The 19,224-nt window shown below is 37.6% G+C and overlaps 1 pseudogene; it reads left to right on the top strand.

Annotated features, from left to right (window-relative positions):
- Positions 1-26: 26 nt before the first annotated feature.
- Positions 27-18,902, top strand: LOC124091413 (aldo-keto reductase family 1 member C1-like; annotated as a pseudogene).
- The last annotated feature ends 322 nt before the right edge of the window (positions 18,903-19,224 follow it).

Genomic DNA, 19,224 nt, shown 5'->3' with positions numbered 1-19,224 from the left:
AATATAGGAGTTCTCAGGATCTAAGGAAGTAGCAATTGGTATTTATTTTTCAGTGTTTCTCTAGCCCAGGGAATAATCAGAAAAGAGAATACATTTAGATAATTGTTCATGGTCTGCAAGATGAAGCACATAGGGCCAGGATAAGCATCAGGTCAACGGCTCCTTTCCTGCAGCTTGAGGGCCAGAGCTCCTGAAAACTAGGGAATAAGGTTCACTTTTCAGATGGTTGTTAAGGAGGTGAGAGGAAAACCATCTTGTAAAAAGTGTGAGGGTCAGATGTGCCAAGGCTGAAGTGAGCAGAGTTGAACACTTCTCTGCTTGAGGACTATGATAAAAATTCTTTATTTCTGGCACATTATAATTATTCATAGTAGTGAGATTCATGATGCCAAATTCACACATACACCTAACATTTGATCAATCTCATACCTCAATAACTTCCCTTCTTGTCCTCCTCCTCCCCATGATCTGCTTGCTCTACTCTCCTGGTCTTCCTACTATTATTGTGATTTATTTAATGTGATGTACATGAAATTGTATATATTAGATGATTTGATTTTATTCATATACTGTGGTATATGCATACCTGGAAATAGCATAATAGGGTAGATTTCATCCCCCAGGTACTTTCCTATGCCTTTTTCCCCTCCCTCCTTTCTCTTAATTCCTTTCCTCTACTCTGTTGTTTGCCTTCCACCAAATGTTCTTTTGATGATAATACTCTACAGATAAAAAAACCACTCTGTGTACTTTATCAAATACCATAGCTGGATTTGTGATTAGCATTAGAAGAAAAGTTGAATTGATCTTAATTACAATATGTTTGGAAATATTTATGTCAAATTGGATGCATTCATAGAAAGGAATCTCATAAATCACTTGAAAATTTAGAATATAGAGTGATGTGAGAAAATGTTGGACTAGCAAACTTCCAGTTTCTCCCATGGAAACATCAAGAAACCATTAGATTCTCGGGGATGAACAGTATACATGTTTGTAAACATTCAGTTGTCTAAAGCACCAAAGAAAGCATGCAATGAAGAAAAAGGAGATTCACAATGGCAGACAATTTCAGTGTATTTTTGCCTGCCTGCCTGCCATTGCCAAAGCCGCATCACAGAATGTTTTTGGTTTTTAGGAAGTGTCAACAGGGCTATCAACTTCTTTCCTCAAAGCAAATTAACTCTACTACAAGTCACTGCATCTTATCTGGTCACAAACTTTGGAAGATACCAGTTAGCGAGGCTGTACTTATCATCTCTAAGACACCTTGCCTTGGCATGCAGTGTAACCTCAAAAACGGTTGCTGAAATTTGGCAACACACCTCAGCAGATCAGAGAGGCAACTTGTTTCTCACAGTGCAGCAAACATACCATATCTCTTAGACAGGTTTACTCCCATAACAAAAAGGCAAGAGGAAGAATAAGTTGTGGATATTGTTCATATGAGTCCAGAAGTTCTCCCATCTACTCCTGGCCCTTCCCTCTTCTGTGTGTTGACATCATTAGGCTGGGAGCAGAGCACCCAGCACAGCAGCACAATATCCAATTTAGGAAAAGGAGCCAGCTCTTATTAAAATTGCCTTCTTACACCAGAGGGATACTTGCAGAGAAGCCCCTAGCAGGATCCATCTCATGTGGCATTGACTAGGACTGGGTCACAGTCCCTTTGAAACAATGACCACCTGTTAATGCCAATGGAATTAACATGAAAGACTCACAAATAATCTGGGTGAAAGAGATGTTAGAGAGACCACCATCTCAGTCACTGAAGTCATAATGAAAGAGCAATGATTTATTTAGGTTTCAATTTTTTCCAGTGATGCCTAGACTTTGAATTGCTTGGGAAACTTAAAATCTTGTGATAGCTCAAGTTTTATTTCAATCAAATGTGTATGAGTCTTTTGGTTGAAGACTTAGCTTTAATGAATTGGTCTATATGAATAGCCATAAAATGATTTGTTCTCATTATAGACATGTTTCTCCCAGATAGTTGGTACAAGGACAGATCAATAGGTGAACAGATCAGGCCTAACCCAGCAGTAGGTCTGTTATAGGAGAAACGTAGAGAGTGAGAGGAGTTTTCCGAACTTTCATTTACTCTATTATTTGGTTTTCTAAATTTTAAAATTTGCTTTAATGAGTTATAGATGATAGTAGAATGCATTTATACACTTTGATATATCATACATAGATGGAATATAATTTCTTATTTTTCTGCATTTACATGTTGCAGAATCATATCGGTCATGTAGTCACTTATATACATACAATAATGATGTCTGTTTCATTCTTCTAACTTTCCTTTCCTCACATCCCCTAACCTCCCCTCCCATCAGTCCTCCTACCTAATCTAAGGTAATGTATTCTTCCCTAGTGCTACCGGCTTTATTGTGAATTAGAATCCGCATATTAGAGAAAACATTTGGCCTTTTGTTTTGTGGGATTGGCTTATTTCGCTTAGCATGATATTCTCCAGCTCCAATCATTTACTGGAAAATGCCATAATTTCACTCTTCCTTTAAGCTGAGTAATATTCCATTGAGTATATATACCACATTTTCTTAACCCAATCAGTAAATAGGCTAAGGAACTGAACAGACACTTTACAGAAGAAGAAATACAATTGGTCAACAAATATATGAAAAAGTGCTCAACATCTCAGCAATTAGAGAAATGCAAATGCAAATCAAAACTCATTCCTGTCAGAATGGCAATTATCAAGAATACAGGCAACAATAAATGTTGGTGAGGATGTGGTGAAAAAGGTACACTCATATTTTACTGGTGGGACAGCAAATTGGTGCAACCACTATGGAAAGCAGTATAGAGACTCCGCAGAAAACTGGGAATGGAACCACCATATCACCCAGCTTTCTCACTCTTTGGTTTATACCCAAAGGACTTAAAAATCAGCATACTATAGTGACACAGACACATCAATGTTTATTAGCAGCTCAAATCACAATAGGTAGACTATGGAGCCAACCTAGGTGTCCTGCAATAGATGAATATTATTTAACACAATGTTAACACTTCAGATTGTATGGGTACTTCTCAGAGGAAAAAAGAGAGACCCAATGACTGTTGTAAATCAGATGTGTCACAAATTGATGCATGGATACATAGTAGAAGCTACAGAGCAAGCAACCTGCTTAATATGGCATGGTCACAGTTAAGATTTTACCTAGGTTACCTCAAGAATATTCTAGGCATGAGTAGAAATTCTTAGGAAAAAAGCCAAACAACTGGGGAGCTTCTGGTGTCTGCATGAAGAAGGACAGGTGATGTCACATATCTATGGCGGAAATTTAAACTAAGAGAATGAAAGGAGTGTACCAAGAAGTGGATAAGGTAAGAAAATCAAGTTAATGGCAGCCAGAGAGGATTGCAATTTTACAGATGTTGTTTCCACTCGGAGTCTGACATGGAAGATTTGTGTTTCTAGACCTCATGATATAGATATTGAAGGTCTCTATGAAAAAGCAGAAAGATCTTCAATAAATGACCTAGTACTACACTTTCCCATAATACCTATGTATTATATCAATATTCCTAATAGAATCAACCAATTGTTTATTGCCCCCAAATTAGCGATCTGCATCAATTTCCTCAAACTTTCAAACAGGTTGAGTTAAATTTTCTATTTCTTACAACTGAACTGAAAACATCAGAACTCAGTAATTTTCAATATTACACTCTTCAACACCTTATGCAACAAAAATAAAAGTAGCTTGTGCCTTATTGGTTATTGATCTGTGTAATGTCAAGCATGGTTCTCACTTGGAGTTATTAGCTTTCATAAACTTAATATTTTCTTATTGTTGGATATTTACATTTCTGACAGAAAACTTCCATAGTATGGAGAATAATAAAAAAAGCCTGCTACTTTCAGATTTTTCTGCAGCATAGTTACAACATGACACCTGTCCTACCATTTCAGACAAATTGTGATAAGCCTGAGTTAATAATTTGTTTTTGTATATTCCCAGTTAGACGTTGATATTCAAAGGTAGGAGTCATCTAGTTTCCCCTTGGAGCCCTTTTTAAGCATCCGTGCTGATCATCATGGATGTGCACAGCAGGCCAACCACAATGGATCAGAGAATTTGGGAAGAGTGTGTCTCAGTGGAATCTGGGACTGGTGACCAGAGAGGGCACCCAAGGTCTCAGCTATCAACTGTGAGATTTCTGATTCTTCTTTTCATATCTGCCAAACATTATCAAAAATACCATGATTTCAATATAATTACTTATAAAAAAAGAAAGAGCTGGGCTCACTTCTCACCTAATTTATGGATGCAAATATATGCATATAATATAGGAACGACTCTTTTAGTTCTCAGATTTAATAGCACAGAGGTTTTTTCCAGGATAGAGTAAAATATCTCTCAATGCAGGAATGGCCAGATATATTTTAGACACAGAAGAGCTCTTTATAATTTGTCATTTGAAGATCCATGAATTGTTTATGACTGTTATAAACTCCTTATATAAGAGATATTTACATATGGCCATAACATTTTTTTCTGTAATCTTGCCATTTCACTTTTTCTGTGATTAAAATTTGCATGCAACTTCTGAAAAACAAAAATGAAAAAAAAAACCCCAAGATTGTATAAAGAAACAGAGTTGACCACAGATGTTGGTGAGTCATTGACTAGTGAGGTGCAGTGGATGTGGAGCAAAGGTTTGTGGTTCTATGTCCAGGACAGCAAGGTAGAGTCTTGGGCACATGGTACCATGTCCAAATAGACCAGCTATAGACTAGGATCAGTGTCAAAGAACATTCTGATCTCAGAGAGACGAGTGCTTGTGACAATGTCCAGGTATTGCAACCCAGGTAAAGTCAGGAGAGACCATATTCCAAGTTTGCAAGGCAGAATTTTAATAGTAAATGGAATCATAACAGACAAGACTGGGGGCTCTCAGTGAGGTTTGTGGTACTGAGCAAAAGCACTTTGATCGAGGGCTGGTTTTCTGCCAGGAAATTCCTTTCTCTTCAATTTTCAGGGTCAGAGCTTCTCACCTTCTATAAGTAAATAGTTTTATTAGAATACAAAAGTGAAATGTTAATTGTAGTGAACTGAAAAACAAACTGAGAAATCACTCAGAGCCCTCTTTTCAGAAAGACCCTATAGCTTCTGTTGCATCTTGCAAAATAATGTCCTAGAGTTCTCAGTTAATTTTCCTTCACTAAGTAACATGACTTGGCACCTGTTTATTGCACACTAGTCATTCATCAACAGTGGACATTTTTATTAGAAAGCAAAATAAGAAGATTCAGAATATATTTTGCAAATGAGAATGCTATTTTTTTTTAAATTTTCACCTTTGATGCTTTCTGTGAGGATCAAAATTTGATAGATGCTCAACTGTCCTTTTAAATTCTGTATATTTGCTTCTGTGTGGAATTAGATAGTTCATTTTTTTCAAATAATGGGTGATTGAGAAAGGGATTATCTTAATAAAATCAAAACCACAAGAAATAGGATCTGTGTTACAGGCAGAACTTTTCAATATATACAATAAATCACTGTTTTCAAATTATGATCGTGACAAAAAAGTCAGGTGATTAAAATGCGTGTAGGAGATCCAGCCTATTCTCACTATTCAAAGAGAATGAGTACTTATAGTTCGTAGTCTTTCCTTTTATATCATGCATATTTCATACACTTATTATGTTGTTGATTATAATATATTCCCTGCTCTTTTAATTAAAAACTTGTATTCCTATATTTGATAATTTATATTAATAAACATTCATGTTTGATTTTTAATTTCTTCAAAATTCCACATCATCAAGTGCATCAATATTTACACAGCTATTCCAAAATTTATATTAATTTAAGATTTTTCCAGTTTTTTCTTTTGGGGGATAATATTGAACATGGTCATAAATCATATAAAGTGTCTACATTTTGCATCATGCATATTAATGGTTTTCTCAAATTTACCTAACAGGTTAAAGCTAGAAAATGAACTTTAGTCTCTGGTTACCTAGTGCATACTGACTTCCTGTGACTGTAATCATTTGTCTTTCACTGAGCAGAATGTCACAGTGAGTGCAGACGTTACTACACACTTGTCAGGACTGCAGCCTCTTGGGACATGGTAGAAAATTATGGAAAACATTTTCACCAGTGAGAAAATTAAAAAGGCTACCTCTTTCTCCTTTTAACATTTGGTTAATTTTATGAGGCCTCAATAATTGTTCCATAATCCTTTTCTAAAAATTCTTTGTGTGCATGGTGCATGATTCATTCATCATATCTCATAATAATGATCAAGAAGGGGCTTCATCATGAGAAAAAAAATTCCCACACCAGAACCAATGAAAATAAAAAAGAGGAGGGATGAGAGGTTTCCAGCTAACAAATGATTAATATGGTTCCATCTCTTATCATAATGCATGATAATACTTTAAGAGAAAAATTATTAAAAACTTGCTTTTATTACTGTGTAGTAGATCATTTAAAAATTTTCCATATGAAATAAGAGAACTGTTTCCAATTCTCTTCTCACATATGGAATATTCTTTTAATCTCAATCCTCCTATACAATATTCGATAAATATTAGACAGCAAATAGAATTGGATAATCATTAGACAGGCAGTAGGGGATGTGATTCCCATTATTTATTGCCCTGTGAAGGCAGAAGAAGAAGCAGAACTTAGGTTGAGAAGTGAAAGGTAATAAATTCCAAACATCAGTATGTGGAGCCCAATGATGGTCACTTCATTCCTGGATGTGGCTTTGGCACCTATAAATCTCAAGAGGTAACAGTAGGGTATTGCATTGATGGTTCCAAAGAAAGTAGACACAGGATGAATGGAATCCAATCTGGGTTGTCAAGGTATTTGCTTCCTATGTGACTCTGGGGGGCTTATATGGTTCTTTGTTTCTCCAGGTGAGAGCTATTCCATGTGAGGGAGAGACAATGCTCTACATCACTGATGGTGTGGTCCCCTACTGAGTATTTACCAATTTGCTGGAATGATGGATTTTAGCAATTGGTTTTCACTGGGACTGGTTTCTCTATTTCTATACTTTGCATTTTTTTTCCTTCCAAGAAAGCAAGGTCCACAAAAATCTAGATGAGAAGCACAAAATAAATGAATGGGATAACTTCCTTTCCACTGTGAGGAAGTCTTCAGCATCTCATAGAAAATGCTGCACCTTGGCTGAATATATTTTTTCATGTGCTCTCAACTGCAGGAAATTTAGCTGAATGTATAATATAACATCCTGAGAAGTCAAGTGGCACGTAAGAAAGATATTTTCCATTATTGGTCATCGTTAATGTGTGCTGTATTGATAAATTACAATCTGAAGAGGAGTGAGCTAAGTTCACTAGAGGGGAACTAATTTTGTACTCTGGACACTTAATTGTGTGATAAGCGATTAGTATGCTGAACTTTGGATATAGAATTTTTCTTCTGCATGACTTAAGGAAAAATCCAGAGACATGAGAGGACATGTTTACATTGTAGGACAAAGTGCCATAAAGTAGACCGCTAGGGCTTCAGACGTACTTCATGTGCCCTGACACTTAGGAAATTCAGCAGAGGGAGGTAGGACCCAGGATCACATTCAGTTTGATTTCATGGAAAAAGAAATATTCTGAAAATTTAATAAGATAAAAGAGTGTGTTTGATTTGCCTTTTTATACTTTACCAAATGAACTTTCAAATCATTATCCAACCTTTGTAGACCATGAAATAATTGTCATTTTCACTCTTATTATATCTTTCAAAAAATAGTGTGAATTAACTTTTAAGGCTCACACTAATGTGAATAATCCTTTGCCACATGAGTACATTTTCTTATTTGTAAATCTATATCCTCACACTATACATATTTTTCCAGCCAGTGTTTAGATCCATCATATGTAGTTACAGGTGTGGGTCAGAAGTTACACAGCATATTGCTCTTTGTTCAAAGGTGTCTTATCAATCTGGCCCCGGTTGGCATCTGGGAACTTTGATTTTTCAGTTTTTAATAACACACAAAGATGATGAAGGTCCCTAAATGGCATGAACATTGTAGTTTATCTATGCATTCTTCAGTCATATTCATAGTCCTGTTGTGCCAGGGCAGTGGGATAGGTTGCCAAATGAGCAGAGAAAATACCTAGAGACTCCATATAGCTAAAAGTCCTTATTGAGAAATGCTTATGGGGAGGGTCCAGCAGTGACAGGCCGAACAGACTGCACCTGCCTCTCTCACATTGGTCCATGACAATAGAAGCAGAGTGATTACTTCTCATTATAGGCATGTTTGTCCTAGAGAGTTGGTAAAGGAGTGAAAAGCAATGAATTCCAAACATCAGTATGTAGAGCTCAATGATAGTCACTTCATTCGTGGGCTGGGCTTTGGCACCTATAAACCTCAAGAGTTAATAGTAAGGGGTTGGGTTGAGGGCTCATAAGAAAGTAGTGACAAGATAAATGGAATCCAATCTAGGTTGCCATGTTACTTCTCCTTATGTGACTCTGAAGGACTCACATGTACTCTCTTTCTTCAGGCTAGAGCTATTCTATACACAGGATAGACAATGGTCAGACATTGCTCTACATCTTTGTCTGATTTCAATCTATTCAACCAATTTAGTAAAAGATGAATGTCAGCACTTGGTTTGCACTAGTACTGGTTTCTGTTTATTTCCATACTTCATGAAATCTTTTTTCCTTCCAAAAAAGGCACGATCCAGAGACATCTTTGTAGCAAAAGGTACAGAAGATGAGAAGCTCAGATAAATGATGAGGATTCCTTCCTTTCTGCTCTGAGGTAGCCTTCAGCATCTCACAGAAATGGTGGACCTGAACTGAGTAGGATTTTCCATGTGCTCTCAACTGTGGTAAATTTATATGAATGTATAATATAACATTCTGATAAGTCAAACTGGGACCTAAGAAGGGTATTTGTGAATTATTGGTCATCATTCATATGTGTTATATTGACAGATGACCCTCTGAAGTGGAGTGAGCTAAGTTCACTAGACTAGAAAGAATTTTGTATTCAAATATCACCCTGTGACCACTCAATTATTTGACAGGGGTCAAGTTTTGTGAAGTTTGAATTTGAACTTTTTGCTTCTGCAAGAGTTAAGGAAACATCCAGAGAGCAATTGTGAAGACCCATGCCTAGACTTGGTAGATTGTAGGGCAAAGTCTCATGAAGGGTGCAAGTGTTACTTCAAGTGCCCTTATACCTGAGAAATTCAGGGGTAGAATCAGCTGGGGACAATAGGAACAGAATCACATTCATTTTGATTTCCTGGAAAAAGAAATTTCTGATAATTTTAAATCAGAAAAGAGCAGTTTGATTTGCCTTTTTAATATTCAACAAATAAATTTCAAATCGTCTTCCATATTTTATAGACAATGCAATAATTGCCATTTCCATTCATTATATTTTGCACAAAAGAGACTGATTTAGCTTTAAGGACTGATGCTTATATGAATAATCCCTTACAAGAAGAATATAATTTCTTATTGGTAAGTCTATATCCTTTGAATATATATATTATATATATATACACACACACACACACACATACATATGTGTGTGTGTATTCAAATGTGTGTGTGTGTGTGTGTGTGTGTATTTCCAGGAAGTGTTTAGTTCTGTCATATAGATATACAGTCAGAGAGCCAGAGGTCACATAGCACATTGCCCTTTTTTCACGAGCCTATTATTAATCCTACCCCTGACTGGCATCTGTAAACTTTTATTTTTTACATTATTATAATGCACAAGGATACTAAAAGTCCTTAAAGGGTACAGACAGTGGAGTTTATTTGTGTATTCTGTAGCCATGTTCATAGTCCAGTTGTGTCAGGGCAGTGGCATAGTTTCCCAAAGACCAAAAGAATACCTGGAGAGTGCATACGAGAAAAATGTCCTTATTGAGAAATGCCTATGGGGAGGGTCCAGCAGTGACAGGCTGAACCACAGCACCTCCCTCCCTCACACTGCTTTGCCAAGCAGGGCTTCCTCCTCCTCAGGACATTTTGTCTTTGAACCTTGGTGGGATGAGTGACACTTATCCTTTCCACAGTGCCCTCAGTTCTATCCCTGCCACCAAGAAGAGAAAGGTTTTAATCTGATTTTTTAATTTGTTCTTTTTAGTTAGTTATACATGACAGCAGAGTCTATTTTGACATGTTTATACAAACATAGAGTGCATCTTTTCCTAATTAGGATCCCAGGCTTGTGGATGTACATGATATAGAGATTCATTTTGATGTATTCACATATGAATATAGTAAAGTTAAGTCAGATTCATTCCACTGATTTTCCCATTCCCTTTCCCCTTCCCTTTTCTTCATTCCCCATTGTCTAATCCTCTGAAGTTCTATTCTTCCTTTCCTTTCCCCCCTGTATGTGTTAGCATCCAAATATCAGAACATTTGACCTTTGGTTTATTGGAACTGCTTATTTTACTTAGCATGATAGTTTCCAGATCCATCCATTTACTGACATATGTCATAAATTCATTCCTATTTATGTCTGAGTAATATTCCTTTGTGCAGATATACCACATTTTCTTTATCCATTCATGTTGTGGGCCACAACCAAGTCAAGATGGTGCCTGGAAGTTTGCCAGGAGGAGTGTTTTTTGAAGTAATGCCAGGGAGACATTAAGATGATGAGGATTCTTTAATGACTGACTGCTCTATCTAGATGATGTTAATTAAGTTAAGCTGTGTGTAATTAGTTGGGTATATATACCTCTGCTGTCTCGTAATAAAATGGCTCCTTTTGTTTCAATCTTCACAAGTTGCTTGTCACCTCCCGGTTATTTGCCCAGCCAGACTGCGGCAGATGGTGGCCCATAAGGGGAGCCCTGGGATGCTTGGAGGTAAGTGACAAGGACAGCTGCCTGTCCCTAGAAATAGATAGGACGGGAGCAAAGCTGCTCGTCCCTAGAAGCAGATAGGGTGAGAGGAAGGATGGCCATTTCAAGAAAATGGGGAAGATTGATACAGTGTGTTTTTGTCTTGTTTTGTCTTGGTGTGTTGTATTGTCTTTGTTATGGAAATATGGGATCAGAAGTTGGATGGAACCAAACCGAAAGAGTGTTAAGTAATTTGCTGAAGGAAGGAGGCACCCCAGTCTAACCAAGAACAGTTAGGGCATACATTGATAAAAGCCCACGAACTCTAGTCAGAAAGAGGAAGAAAGTTCAGAGGAGGAAGGACTATCAGGGAAGGAGTTGCAACAAAAGGCTACTACTAAATACTTTTCGTTACCAGAGGGTGAGTGAAGTGGCATGATTGCCGCGTGAGCAAGCCAGTCATAGCGCAGCAGGGACTTTCCAAGCGGGGGCAGCGGCCACCGACCCTTCCCTGCCCCCTGCCCGGGGGTGGGATGCCACTGCCCCGAGCCCAAACCCAGACCTGACCTGGAGCCACAGTCTCGCAGGCTCTTGCTCCCTGTGCCCGGTGGCAGTTTGTGTCCGGGACACTCCCTGGGGCCATCTGGGGCTGCCTGGGAATGTTACAGCCGGCGGCAGAAGATGCACCTGGTGTCCCTGAAGTTTGGCCATTTCCAATGCCAATAACTAATGAGTCATCGGTTTTTCCCTATTTGCTGCAGGTGCTGCCATGGGACTCCTCACTATTCCTGTGGATAAATGCAGGGTTAGCAATATCTCAAATCCATAACAGCTGAACTCCAGTTTTCAACAGCTTTCACCACAGCTGCATCAGCTTACAGTTATTATCATTAAAGGTCCTGACCCAGTGATTGTTTGGAGTCGGGGGTATGTTTGTTTGTTTCCACAGAGAGAACAGCAGCCAATTTGGATTCCAGAGAGACTAACTAAATCGATTTCTACAGACCAAAAAGATCCTTACATCTTCAATAATGGTTCTCCCACACCTGGAGGCTAATGAATAATGAGCACCATTAAGGCCTATTTCAAATGTAAATTACTGAAATCCAAATGAGACTTCAGAAATACAGCTAACATCATCACAGCTGTTGCTATTTCTGCTGCTGCTACTACAGCTTCTGCGATAGCTATCACACAAACTGTACAAACTGTTGCATTAATATTTACTTCAAGAAGAAATAGACATATTAATGAATTCATCTGCTTTAAGCTGCTTGTGGAACTTACCTGGACTGTGTATCACTTATATGCATTATGAACTGATACAACAAATTGTAATTAGTACAAGGGTATCTTTGCTGATGGTGTCATCTGTGGTACAGTTTTTCCAGGGATCTCTCACTTGGAGCAGTCAATGGCTTGATATCATAGCATTTTGTATCCTCCTCCTTTCTGCTTGTGGCAGGTTTTTTTGGTGTATGTGTAAAAACCACTATGGTCGTTATCCACAAGTGTTGGGCTGGTAGTCAAAGACGGGTAAGATTCAATTACAATGGTACCAACCTAAGACAGGAGGCTGACGATTTGAGGTCAGACCATCCAATGATGGGTAAGGACCATATGTAGTATTGGACAACCTAAAACAGGAACAGTCCCTAAGCCACATACTTGTTGTTTAATTAAACAAAAGGATGCCTAGCAGCTGGGAAGTTTTCTCTGCAAAGGCACACAATGCCTAGCTGCTAGGAAAATTTCTGTCCAAGTACATGGATGCCTAGCTTTTGTAGCAATACCCTTAATGAGGAGTTCTGTGCTAGAGTCTTATCAGCCTAGACCTTGATCTCAGGTACAAAGAAACTCTTGTTAGACAACCACAATATTTTACCAAGCTCTGCTGTGCCAGAATCTGTCCACAGAACAGTAACAATGGACTTTCTTGAGAGCTACACAAAGCTCCTAACATTGCACATTAAAACTACAGCATGAAATTGACTAATAAGCTGCATAATGTTGCTAACTCTGTAACCTGCCTAGTGACACATGGACAATAATGTACTACTGATGCCAGGGACCCAATGTAACCTATTGATATAAATAAAACTGGCAGCTTGGACAAGGAGCCTTTCTGCCATTCTGCCTCTGCACCTTGGTTCTGTCTCCTTTTGTTGTATTTACACTCATTTGCATATATACCAAGAAGCCATGTATCAGTGTCAAAATGTGGTTCCATTCTTATTTTTTTGAGGAATCTCCATACTGCTTTCCAGAATGGATGCATCGGTTTGAAGTTCCACCAGTAACCTATGGGTGTCCTTTTCTCCTACATCTTCACCAACATTTATTGTTCCTGTATTCTAGAGAGTTGGCATTTTTGCTGGAATTAGGGGAAATCTCAGTGTAGTTTTAATTTGCGGTTCTCTAAGTACTAGAGATGCTGAATATTTTTTCATGTACTTGTTGACTGTACCTCTTCTTTGACATAGCTCCTTTGCCCATTCATTGATTTTTTTGTTGTTGTTGTTGTGAAACTTTTTGAGTTCTTTGTACATTTTTCAAAGAACTTTATCTTCAGGATGGGTGGCACAGATTTTTTTTGTCATTAATTTGGAGAATCCCAGACAATGTAGATTTGAGGTCATTACCATAAATATAGCACTAACACAAGATATGGAAAAAATTTGAGATTGAGAGGTCACTCCTTCTGCACATGACATTAAAAATCAATCTTTAGCTATTTCCTAAATTATTTAGAAATTATTTGATTATTTGTACAATGTTTATAAATACAGTATCAAAAAATACAGTATCAAAAGCAGAGAAAGGGGGCTGAGGTTGTGACTCAGTGGCAGAATGCTTGCCTCACATGTGTGAGGCACTGAGTTTGCTTCTCAGCACTGCATATAAATAAATGAATATAATAAAAGTCCATCAACAATTAAACAACAATTTTTTAAAAAAGCAGAGAAAGATTATGTATTCCTACTCAGAGTCTACAAATTTATGACTTTAAAGTTCTTTAAGTTTCTGACTCTCTAATCAGCAGTATGATTTTGTATTGCTTATGGATTCAGAATTATGAGCAGATTTTGGACTCATTATCTCCTGATTGACTTTTTAAATTTTTGTCATCATTCTGAATATCAACTTTTCGTTTGTCATTATCAAAGAACAATGTAGGAAATTTCTCTTTGTAGTAAACAAGATATAGCTAAAGAGTCTTGTTTATTAAGATGTTCAAAATGTGTTTCTTCAGTTCTTTAAAGAAAAAATACTAATTCTTATTTCATGAAGTGAATGCATGAAATAGACTAACAATAGCTTTGTAATATCTATGAACATAAATCAGAGATTAAATAATGTCATTATCTGATAAAAATTTTATGTCATTTTTAATTTCATCCATAGTTCAATTGATTGACTAATAATAGACAAAAATACAATCCTGTTTACTTGAATAGATTTGATGGATGGAAACCCAAGTCTTGAAGAGACTATCTTCCTTGTGATCACAATTTTTAATGCATAGATACATGCATGTCTCAATAAGAAGTTAAACAAATCCTCCAAATATGGGTAATATATTAATCTAGTTTCATTTCCCTTTTTAACCACTGTTTGTCCACTTTTCTTTGACCAGCACTGGTCCATTCTTGTTTGGAAAGATTATAAGTAATCCTCAGAATCTTCTCTGTTTATTTATCCATTGTGTCTGCATTACTAGAGATTTGCTTGCTTTTTGCCTTAGCCTTTTCCACTGATGGGAAATATGACTTTGGGGCTGTTCAAGTTTCAGGTCATTAATATTTGATAAGGACTCTTCATCTTCCAGCATCAAATCAAATTTGAATTGAAACATGAATGACCATCTTTGGTACACGTACATATTCTTAGATCCACATGTGTCCAGGTAGATCAAGACCACTCTTCAGCCTGTGTCATCACTGAAATCCATCATTGCTGGAGATCAAGCCCATGCAACCAGTGACTTACCCAGAGAAAGAGACACATTTCCCTAGGGCAATATCTAGGGATAGGAAAAATAACATAAGCTATTAGAAGACCCCATTAGGAGACGTGAGAATATCTTATTTAATTATACATGTGTGTATGTATAAATACAAACATATATACAAATAAAATAAAATGTACACATTATATGATGTAAGAGAATAGAGGAAACTAAGCACCTGAAGGTATTCCTTACACCTCCAAATGTAAAGAATTTGGAAATAGGTGAATATAGACTGCTGTTCCATGTGTTTCAAGGAGCTTTAGTCTCCCATCCTCTAAGTGTTTCTAGCAGCCTTGTTGTGCATGGACATATGAATTTGGTGAGATTGCTGTTATGATCACTTCTATTGCAGCCAGGGGAAGAGCTTTATCCAAAAAATGAAAATGGAAGCTTAATATATGATTCACTGGATCTCTGTGCTGTATGGGAGGTGAGTGCCTTAATTAATGATCTCACAGAAAGCCCACAGGGTGACAGTGAGGTATGCTTTCTTCTGAAATTGTGGGTCTAGAAATTGTGGGTCTATTATGTTTAGAATAGATTTTTTATTAGGTGGTGGGGAGGAGCACATTATTGGAATGTGACCGAGGGAAATAGAGGAGAAGAACTGAGGACAGTGAGGACATGCAGCTCCTGCTTCCACATGCAGTGATGTCTGATTTCCCAAGGACACAGGAATTCCTTTTCTGGCTCTCAATACCTTGCCCTATTATGTTTACCATTTTTCTCTTGTTAATAATCAATTCATAAGCTTTGTTGTCATATCTTGACAGTGGTCCTCTTAACAGTTCTATCTTGCCTTTATATTGACATACTCCATTGTACAAATTCTTCTGCCCAATCCATTCCTCCCAAGGCCATGGAGAAGTGTAAAGATGCAGGATTGGCCAGGTCCATAGGGGTGTCTGACTTTAACCGCAGGCAGGTGGAGATGATCCTGAATAAACCAGGCCTCAAGTATAAGCCTCTCTGCAACCAGGTGAGAGCCCTGAGCCTCACTGACATTTCTTTTTCATTTCCTTGTCTTTACAGCACTGCCAGGCACCAGTTCATTTGTCTTTGTGAACAAAAGAGTCTAGATTTAGTGCCACTATCTTAAGGGTGTGGAAGATTCTCAATTTTATGTCTGTTGTTTGAATTCTTAGTGAAAATGAGGGGATGGTCATAGTACCCAGTTTAAGGGAGCATCTGGTATATAAAGGTGATTTAGGAGGAGAGTGGTTTTTCATTAGACTTCAGGATAAAATTGAGCTTGTACTTGAGCAATGAAGAATAACCAGAGACTGGATGGGTGAATGTTATGTGGAGGGAATTGTATGTAGCAAAGAGGGCCAGTACATAGCATTGGGAAGTGAGCAAGAAAAGAGAGAAAATAGGAGATCAGTGGTCAGGGTTTGTGTGGAGGTTGGGTGCCTGCATCCTTGTTATCTCTTATTTCAGCTTCTGGACCCACAGAAACACTTAAAAGGAAGAGTAAAGTAGAGCTTGTGAGAGTTAATGGACTAGAGGAAGTTAGTTGTGTATGGTGATATAGTGATGCTGGATGAAACCACATTCAGGAACTTTTAGCTGATTGTACAATTAGTTGGTCTTATGCCTGAGCCCCTCTTACTTGCTGTTATATGCTTCCAGATATCAAATCAACTGTGTAGACCAATATATTCTGTGCATGGTTCTGTGCTCTACTTTTTGACAACTTTCAGTCATGGAGTAATGGTCTATAGTTGGAACACAACTTATAAAATTCATGAATTCATGTGTAGAGGTCGAGCACTATAAATTTGAAATAAAAATGTTAAAAATTGAAAATATTTTATGCTGAATTTTTTTATCATGAACTTTTTATACATACAAAAAATGTTCAGAGTGTGATACTAGACATCAATATTTTCCACCATGTGTCTAAAACTGTTGACTATACAGATCACTGTGAGATATTGATTTATGTAGGTATATCTGCATAAATATGTTTAATATTTTGCTAAATCTCTTCAAAGTAAATTGTAGATTCACTTTTAGAGAGCTCAGGGAACATATCCTAGGAATGAAGATGATCTCCCATGGAGCACATTTACAATACTACATCTAAAGATAGCAGTAAGTCTCTCACATTCATCTAAATCCAGTCTGTGTTCAAGTGTCTGAAATATCTTTTGTAGTTCTTCCCATCCTCAGGATGGGACTCAGGATCATATGTTCCTTCTCTCATGTTTCTTGACCTCTTTTTACACAGAAAGTTTAGCTTTTCCACATGATATTAAACCTCTTTTTTTTTAAACTGTCTTATATATCATTTAATTTGTTTTACATTCTCATTTTCAGTCAGTTAGGAGGTAGAGTTGAGTTCCTTCTTACAGATCAAGGGCCTGCCGAGGAGCCAAGGCATCCAGAGTGGTCCTCAGTTACTGGGTTTTTGCATCAAACTAGAACAGTACCAGACATGTTGCTCAGAGCAGCAGGCATGGGGTGATTAGAAAGCAAAAGGTGAAACTCCCCAAAGAGAGAGCGAATCTTCACAGAGAGGAGGGGCATGGCATGCCCATCTTGCTTTCCAGTCTTGTTAGGTGTACCATGGAAGTTTTAAGAGCTCTGCCCAGGTTCACCTCTTGAGTGTTGACTGACAGTGGGATTTCTTCAGATTTTTCAAGTCTCCACTGTGCAAGTTACTGCCTTGCATAGGCGAGATTTTCAGGTCAGGTCCTTTTGTCCCACATTGACTGGTTCAAATTGGGACTTGTTAATAGAAATTATGTTTGGGGGGAATTATTCTAAGCTCCTTGAGTTGTGGAATCTGTTTTTTCTTTTTCTTTTGATGACTCAATTTACCCAAATGTCACTTGCGGAATACTGACCAAATGTCTGTCAAACTTGTTCTGTGAGTCTTTGACCAAATTCTTGATTTATGGCACAATGTAATGTCCAAATTGAATTTTTTAAAAATTTAGTTTCTTTTATTTGCAATTTTGTTTTCACATTAACATTAGAACCAGATACCTTCTACCTTGTCCAACTGCAGGTAGAATATCATGTTTATTCCAACCAGAGGAAATGCTGGACTTCTGCAAATCCAAAGACATTGTTCTAGTTGCCTATGGTGCTCTTGGAACTCAAGGATACAAAGAATGGTAATGAGAACCTCAGGGAATTGACCTCAAATGCCCTTAATGATGAACTATTTATAGTTCTACAATAATCAGAGTTCAAAAAGTCACTCTCAAGTGACCCTGGAAGAGTGGAGAATTTACCTTTCTGGGAACATCCCATAAGATACTGATGCTGCTGGTACAGGGACTGCATATGAGGATCTCTGTTTAGAGTGGTCCAAAGAGACCTGAGTCTCTTTTGTGGGTGGGTACAGTGGCACTTGCTGTCATACCAGTGAATTGGAAGGCTGAGGCAGAAAAACTTCAAAACTTGAGGCTAGTGTCAGAAACTCAGTGACAGTCTATCTCAAAATAAAAAGGACTAGGCTTATGGCTCTGTGGTAGAAAGCCTTTGGATTCAACCCACAGTAAACCACAACCTCCCCAAAAGGGAATTTATGAAAGCCTCCTAACTTACTTGGCCTCAGCACTTAAGCATCTCTGTCTTTCCTTCCAGGGTTGACCAGAACTCCCCAGTTCTTTTGGATGATCCTGTTTTTGGTGTCTTGGCAAAAATGTACAAGCTATCCCCAGCCCTGATTGCCCTCTGCTACCAGCTGTAGCGAGAGGTTGTGGTTCTGGCCCAGAGTTTAAAGGAAAATGAAATAAAAGAGAACATTCAGGTAGAAAGGAGGGCTGTGGGAATGTGGTTTCTTCACATGTGTGTTTCTTTCAAACCTCTAAGTATGTTATTGTGTCAAGTCAATATCCCCAGCATGTCCTTTGCATGTAAGATTTCAGGTGCTTTCAGAAGTGAGTTCTCTTCAAAATGGAGCATGCAGTTTAGCCATTTAAAATTAGGATTGCATGAAGCACAGATATTTTGTTTTCATCATGGCTAGACATGTTTTATATAACATTGTACATGACAATTTTATAGTTTTTTTCTTTTTTTCAGGAATGAGAATTTGGATTGGGTGATTTTTATTCTATGAATTATGATTTTATTTTACACTTCCCCAAATCCTCAATATATATTAATATTTATCCATTTTGAGTTGTTTCACTTGCCCACTCTCAGTTTATGAATTGCCATTTAAATGGTTTGTTGATCTTTTCATTTTCTAGTAGGAGAATTTTATTGAACCATTACTTAGAGCAGTTGTAAAACAAACATACTCCATATTGAGGTTAATTCAAAGAACATTTGTTTATCTCATGATTCTGTGTTTTGAATCTTTGCTGTGGCTTAGCCTGAACTCAGTGAATATCTTCCACCTATACTG

This window comes from Marmota monax, unplaced genomic scaffold (assembly GCF_021218885.2).
Source record: "Marmota monax isolate L192 unplaced genomic scaffold, Marmota_monax_Labrador192_F-V1.1 WCK01_AAM20220418_F8-fsc00273, whole genome shotgun sequence".
In the NCBI taxonomy this organism is placed as follows: Eukaryota; Metazoa; Chordata; class Mammalia; order Rodentia; family Sciuridae; genus Marmota; species Marmota monax.
Note: the sequence above shows the minus strand (reverse complement) of the source record. Positions and strands in the feature narration are given on the sequence as shown.